This window comes from Triticum dicoccoides, chromosome 7B (assembly GCF_002162155.2).
Source record: "Triticum dicoccoides isolate Atlit2015 ecotype Zavitan chromosome 7B, WEW_v2.0, whole genome shotgun sequence".
NCBI classification, from domain to species: Eukaryota; Viridiplantae; Streptophyta; class Magnoliopsida; order Poales; family Poaceae; genus Triticum; species Triticum dicoccoides.
Window position 1 is genome coordinate 29,986,971 of NC_041393.1, and position 7,297 is coordinate 29,994,267.

The following is a 7,297-nucleotide window of genomic DNA, read 5'->3' on the forward strand; positions in this document are numbered from 1 at the left end:
AGAGCCGGAGGTCCATAGCAACTCCGGCCATGACTGTGACTCCGACGGAAAATCGGTTAGTCATCTATACCCATTTGTGCGATGAACATATCCTGTGTTTTCTCTGGTTACTCCTCCACCCCTTCTATTTTTTTGGAATACAAATCCTATGGTTATGTTCTCTCAATCCATGAAATCAGAGTAATTAAGATTCGTTAGATGCATGTAGTGTATTGATTGTTTGAATGGTATCCGTATAGGGTTAGTGATTAATTGTTTGTTCTATTCAAATGATTTTTGCTAATATTCCGACTAGGATTAGCGCGCGTGCTAATAATTCATGGCCAGATCTTGAGAATTGATTTTGAATGTCCTACATATATGTTTGTGCCTTTTTTCATGCAGGTCTTGAGAATTGATTTTGATTATCCTACATGTCTGGTTTTGCCATTTTTTCAGATTGGTATATACACAGACGAGGCTCTAGCTAGTGGCGCCGCCGGATGTAGATCTTGGACCCGGCAGTGTGGCAGGAAGCAGCAACGGCCCCCCTGGATCTAAGGATCGCGTAGAATCTCCAGCGGACCGCATCAGCGATCTCCCGGATGCCATCCTTGGGGAGATCATCTCCCTTCTCCCCACCAAGGATGGCAACCGCACAACTGTCCTTGCATCGTGGTGGCGCACTCAGTGGCACGCCGAGCCTCTTAATCTCGACTATTGTCAGCTATCTGTCGATGACGATTCTGAACTCCCCGGAGCCATCATCTCCTCCCACCATCTGCATCCCGCCATGCTACCTGCTGGACATACCCTGCATGGCGGCCGCCTGGTTGATATCCCGTCAATTCGAAAAACTCCAGCAGCTTGAGTTCTACCATTACTATAGTGATAGGTTACCACCAATCGCTGCATCTGTGCCCTCACCACCCATGCCCATCTCATGGTTTTCCTCCTCTCTCCACACCGCCGCCTTGACCCGGTGCCATCTAGCAGACAATCTGGTACAAATGCTTCGACTCCCACTGCTGAAAAAACTTACGCTTGTGTTGGTTGGTCTGTCGGTGGCCTCAATGTACATCATCATCCACTCCAGCTGCCCTACCCTGGAGCATTTGGTGCTTGTTTTTGGAAATGGATTCCATATCCCTTGTCTCAAAATAAAGTCATCTCAGCATGTAAGCATTGGAATTTGTTTTGAAGGACAGGAGCTCATCATCAAAGATGCCCCTTCACTTCAAAGGTTACTCCGTGATTATTGTTATAAACATTCGCAAATAAATGTGGTCTCCGTGCCTAAACTAGGGACCTTGGGTGAAATTCATGATCCGTTTAAAGGTTACAAGATGGTGGTTGGCTCCACACATATTCAAGTACCGTATATTATCCATGTACACTTTTGTAATTTGCATTTTTCATTTGTGCGCATAAGTTAAATATCATATTGGAGTACACTTTCGGTGCTAATATTATGTTATATGCTGAATGAAGAGCTTGTCCATGGATGGCCTATCAGGGGTGCTGTCGGTGTCAAAACCGGCAGACCTCGGGGTAGGGGGTCCCGAGCTCTGGATCCAGTATCGATGGGTAACAAGGGACGACGAACACAGTGTTTACCCAGGTGATGATTTCACACACATTGAAAGCCCATATATAATGTACTAGAATTAACCATTCAGTTTTCGCTCCTTCAACATACTCTATTTTAGACATTAACTGCTTTCAATCTTCATGTCTATTTAGGTAATAGGTTTTCGAGAAAAAGGTCTGACCAATCGATGGCAGAGGAAGCACAAGGATTTTCTTAGATCTCATGACATTCGTTTGAAGAAAATAACGATGGAAGGATATGCATCCAACCTTGCAAACACTAGATTCGTCACATTCTTCATGGCGAATGCGAGGGCACTATTGTCCGTGAGGATTATGTTTTTTGACAAGAAATTTCTCACAGATGGACATGTTGAACAGAATAAAAAGAAGTTTTAGGTGGACCAAAGGGCTTCTAATCATGCTCGGCTTCTACTTACAACAACTTGTCGTCATCATGGACAAGTAGATCTTTCATACCGGGATCTTGATTTTATGGATCGGAACGATCCATTTGATTGTGACTACCGAAACCTTTGGTTGAGTTAGATGTTATTACCCTATTCATTCTGGGTTATGTGTAAACCTGATGTACAATTAAACCTCATGATTTTGTACCTTTTGTAAGCTGGAGTTAGATATTTTTGCCCTTTTCATATCGGCTTTGACCCATATTTTCTTTCATACTAGGATAATTAAGACATAAATATTATTAGCAATCACAATACAGGGAAATAACATCATTCTTGTGGGATACTTGAGATCCGTGTTCATTACAGAACCCGCAAGTTTTTAGTGCCCGCAAGCACCCACATATTTATTTTTAGCTAGCACACCCAATGGGTTGTAATTCTTAATAAGAAAAGTGTTGGGGAATGTTGCGTGGAAAAACAATTGACGCACACGCAAGATCTATCCATGGAGATGCATAGCTATGAGAGGGGGAGAGCATCTTCATACCCTTCAAGATCGCTAAGCGGAAGTGTTTATCAACGCAGTTGATGTAGTAGTACACCTTCACGATCCATCCGATCAAGCACCGAACGTACGACACCTCCGTGTCCAGCACACGTTCAGCTCGATGACGTCCTCGCCTTGTTGATCCAGCAAGAGGGGCGAAGTAGTAGATGAGTTCCGGCAGGACGACGATGTGGTGACGGTGGTGGTGATGTAGCGACCAGACCTCAAACAGTCTGATCTCTGTGCATCAGTGTCATCCCTAGATCGGTAATGCTGACACGCATAGTATTTGAAGGATTTATAACAGAGTAGCAATCACACACTTATTACATCGAATGTCTCAAAAGGAAACTTATTACAATAAATATGGCTTAAGGCCATCTAATAACGATAACAGCAGAAGGCTTGAAAGATAAGCGAGTCCATCGACTCCAACGACATCACTGAGTATAAGATCACGACCTAAGGCACCTTACTTGTCATCTGAAAAGTCTGCAACATGAAAGTTGCAGCCCGAAAACGGGTTAGCACATGGAATATGCTGGAAATGAAACACATAGAGAGTAACGAACAAGATAATGCTATACTACATGCATATATGGCTGGTGGAAAGCTCTATGGTTACAGTTTTGCATAAAGCCAATTTTTTCCTACTGCAAAAGGAATAAATTTATTTAACTATCATGGTGGTTGTTAAACATTGAGAAGGGTACTCCAACTCAATCCCAATTAAGCATCATCATTAAACCCAACAAAATTTAATTAAAGTAACATGATGAGATTCACATGATAATCCAAGTACTAGATACTCAAAATGTCCATAACCGGGGACACGGCTAACCATGATTAGTTTATACACCCTGCAGAGGTTTGCGCACTTTTCCCCGCAAGACTCGATCTCCTCCGCTTGACTTCTCGCACTACATGGTGTTTGAGAAACGGATGACCGAGACACAGTCTTTCAGAAGCATTAACTCTCTACTCTGGGTAGACAGTACCAACCTACATCCCCTACATCTGCTAGTCTACCTCTTCAAGAGCTCACGCAACTTAATCAACTATGCTAGAGCCCATAGTAGCTTGCGGCTGCACACAGAAGTTTCTAGCAAGAATAATCTCATGATCCCTTTGAGCCTGGGTGGCGGTCCATAGGAGAATCACACGATACCCCAGGATTTCCAAAAATACAGACAACACTGGGTTCCCCAGGTGCCTCAATCCACCCAGATGTGAATTTAAGTTGCCACCTTAAGTAAACCATTAATTTAACAATCTCACATCTGTCATGGATACACTCACCCAATCCACGTCTACTAGCATAGCATGGCAATATAAGCAAACGTAGAAGTAACTCTCAAAGGTTTGGTAATAAAACAGGTAATAGGTTCTACCTGATCTACTTCCCAAAACCCACATGTTAATCAGATCCTAATCATGCAATTGTTTGAGGATTGATCTAATGCAATAAAACTGGGTAGTGAAGAGGTATGATCAAAGTGTTACTTGCCTTGCTGACGATCCGTGAAACCTAGAGATTCGAAGTAGCAAGCGGCACACTCCGGGTACTCTATCGCAAACAAACAAGCATACAATAAGCACTCATCTAATGCACATGTAAAACTCAAATAAGAGATCTAACCAGAAAGTCCAACTTAAGAACTCCGGTTTGCAAAAAGAATCAAATCAAACGAAGCAATGAAATTCAAACGGCGAAAGAAACAAGCTTCGTTTACTAATCTGGGCCTAAGTCAAATTTTACAGTAGCAAAAGCTTGTTTGAGTAGGTTAAACAGAAAGAGGGTTTTGAGATGAAACTCTAGGCGCTTTAATCGCCTGATTCCGACAAACGAGCGAAAACTTATACTAAAACAAAAATCGGATCAGAAATCGCGATTAGAAATAATCGCGGAAAATTCGATAAAAAGAAAAACGGACGAACAGGCTAATGAATGAACGTTCACTGTCTGCGGCTAAACGACGAAAACCGTTCGTTAAAATGAACGTACGGACGAACGTCCGCTAAATAGACTAAACCGAAAATAAAATAAACCGAACCGGATCTAATAAAAAAACAGATCTAGGGTTTCGAAAAAAAACCGAACGGTTTTATAGGAAAAACCGGCGGCTACCTCGGGATGCGTGACGATGGTGGCGGGTTACTCCAGCGGGGGTCCGGCGGGGCGGCGACGGTCGGCGGACACGGCCCGGTAGGTCGGTTAGTTTTTTTTAAATCATTACGCGCAGAAAAATAAATAAAAGAAATACTAAACGAACTCCAAAAATCCCGAAATAATTTTTTGCCGACTTCGAAAATCAAGCCGGACAAGATGAACTTTTATCTAGGGCCTAAATGCAAATAAACTCCAAATAAAATCAAATCCTCAATATTTCTTTATTTTGGGAAAGTCATTTTATTCCCTCTCGCATATTTTTATAATAGAAATAATTGAAGATAAAAATAATAAAAATCAAATGATCCTATTTTCAAAATTTGAGAAAACTCAAATATGAAAATAACGAAATCCCCAACTCTCTCCGTGGGTCCTTGAGTTGCGTAGAATCTCTAGGATCAAGCCAAAATGCAATAAAATATGATATGCAAAGATGATCTAATGTATAACATTCCAAATTGAAAACTTGGGATGTTACAAACCTACCCTCCTTAAGATGAATCTCGCCCTCAAGATTCGGGTTGGCTAGAAAATAGGTGAGGGTGGTCCTTCAGTAGATCTTCCGCTCGCTCCAAGGTGGCTTCATCCTCAGTATGGTGGCTCCACTGAACTTTGCAAAACTTAATAACCTTGCTGCGGGTGACTTGACTGGCATATTCGAGAATCTTGACTGGTTTCTCCTCATAGGTCAAATCACTATCCAACTGAATGGCTTCCAGTGGCATGGTATCTCTCAGCGGTATATCAACCATCTCTGCGTGGCACTTCTTGAACTGGGAAACATGGAACACATCGTGAACTCCTGACAATCCTTCGGGCAATTCCAATTTGTAAGCAACTTCTCCCATACGCTCCAAAACTTTATATGGTCCAACAAAACGTGGCGCTAATTTCCCCTTAACTCCAAAGTGCTTAACTCCTCGAAGTGGAGATACACGTAGGTAAACTCTGTCTCCGACTTCGTAAATTGTCTCCTTGCATTTAGAATCTGCATAGCTCTTCTGCTTGGACTGGGCTACCTTGAGCCTATCGCGAATCAACTTCACCTTCTGTTCAGACTCTTTTATCAAATCCGGTCCAAACAACTGGCGGTCTCCTACTTCATCCCACAACAACGGTGTCCTGCACCTCCTTCCGTACAGAGCTTCGAAAGGGGCCATCTTCAAACTGGATTGATAACTGTTATTGTAAGAGAACTCCGCATATGGAAAATTGTCGTCCCAACTAGATCCATAATCTAGCGCACAAGCTCTCAGCATGTCCTCCAGAATCTGATTGACTCTCTCGGTCTATCTATCTGTCTGTGGATGAAAGGCTGTACTGAACTCTAGCCTGGTACCCAAAGTTTCATGCAACCGATTCCATAACTTTGAGGTAAACTGAGTTCCTCTATCAGATACAATGCTCCTCGGAACTCCATGCAGACATACGATCCTGGTCATGTATATCTTTGCCAACTTAGCACTGGTGTAAGTGGTCTTCACTGGGATGAAATGAGCTACCTTCGTCAAACGATCGACTACAACCCATATCAAGTCATAGCCTGAATGAGTCCTGGGCAATCCTGTGATAAAATCCATGCCTAGCTTATCCCACTTCCATTCGGGTATCAACAATGGCTGTAGCAATCCTGCTGGCTTCTGATGCTCTGCCTTCACTCTTTGACATACATCACATACTGCTACATACTCCGCAATATCCTTTTTCATTCCGGTCCACCAGAAAGTGTCCTTCAAATCCAGAAACATCTTGGTATTTCCTGGGTGAATAGAATATGGTGAATCACGGGCCTCTTGCAGAATCAACTTTCTGATCTTCGGATCATTAGGCACATAAACGCGGTCCTCAAACCATAAGGTATCGTGCTCATCCTCATGAAATCCCTTAGCTTTTCCTTTGCTCATCTTCTCCTTTATCTCGGCAATCTCTTTGTCAGTCTTCTGAGCTTCTCTGATCTTATCCATCAAAGTAGACTGAATCTCCAATGCTGCTACATAGCCTCTCAGAACTATCTCCAAACATAGCTCACGAAGATCCTCGGCTAATTCCTTTGGTAACTCTCCGGTCATGAGTGTGTTGACATGACTCTTACGGCTCAATGCATCGGCTACTACATTAGCCTTTCCTGGATGATAATGCAATCTCATATCATAATCCTTGATGAGCTCCAATCATCTCCTTTGCCTGAGATTCAACTCCTTCTGCGTGAAGATGTACTTCAAACTCTTGTGATCGGTGCACACCTCACAATGGTTTCCGATGAGAAAATGTTTCCATGTCTTCAATGCATGCACTACGGCTGCTAACTCCAAATCATGTGTAGCATAATTTAACTCATGAGGTTTAAGCTGTCGTGAGGCATACGAAACAACTCTTCCCTCCTGCATAAGCACTGCTCCAAGTCCTCAACGAGAAGCGTCGCAATATACTTCATAATCCTTGCACTGATCGGGCAGAATCAAAACTAGCGATGTAACCAAATGTTTCTTCAACTCCTGGAAACTAGCCTCACATTCCTCAGTCCATTTGAACTTGGTGTCCTTCTTCAACAACTCCATCATGGGCTTTGCAGTCTTCAAGAAATTCTCAATGAACCTC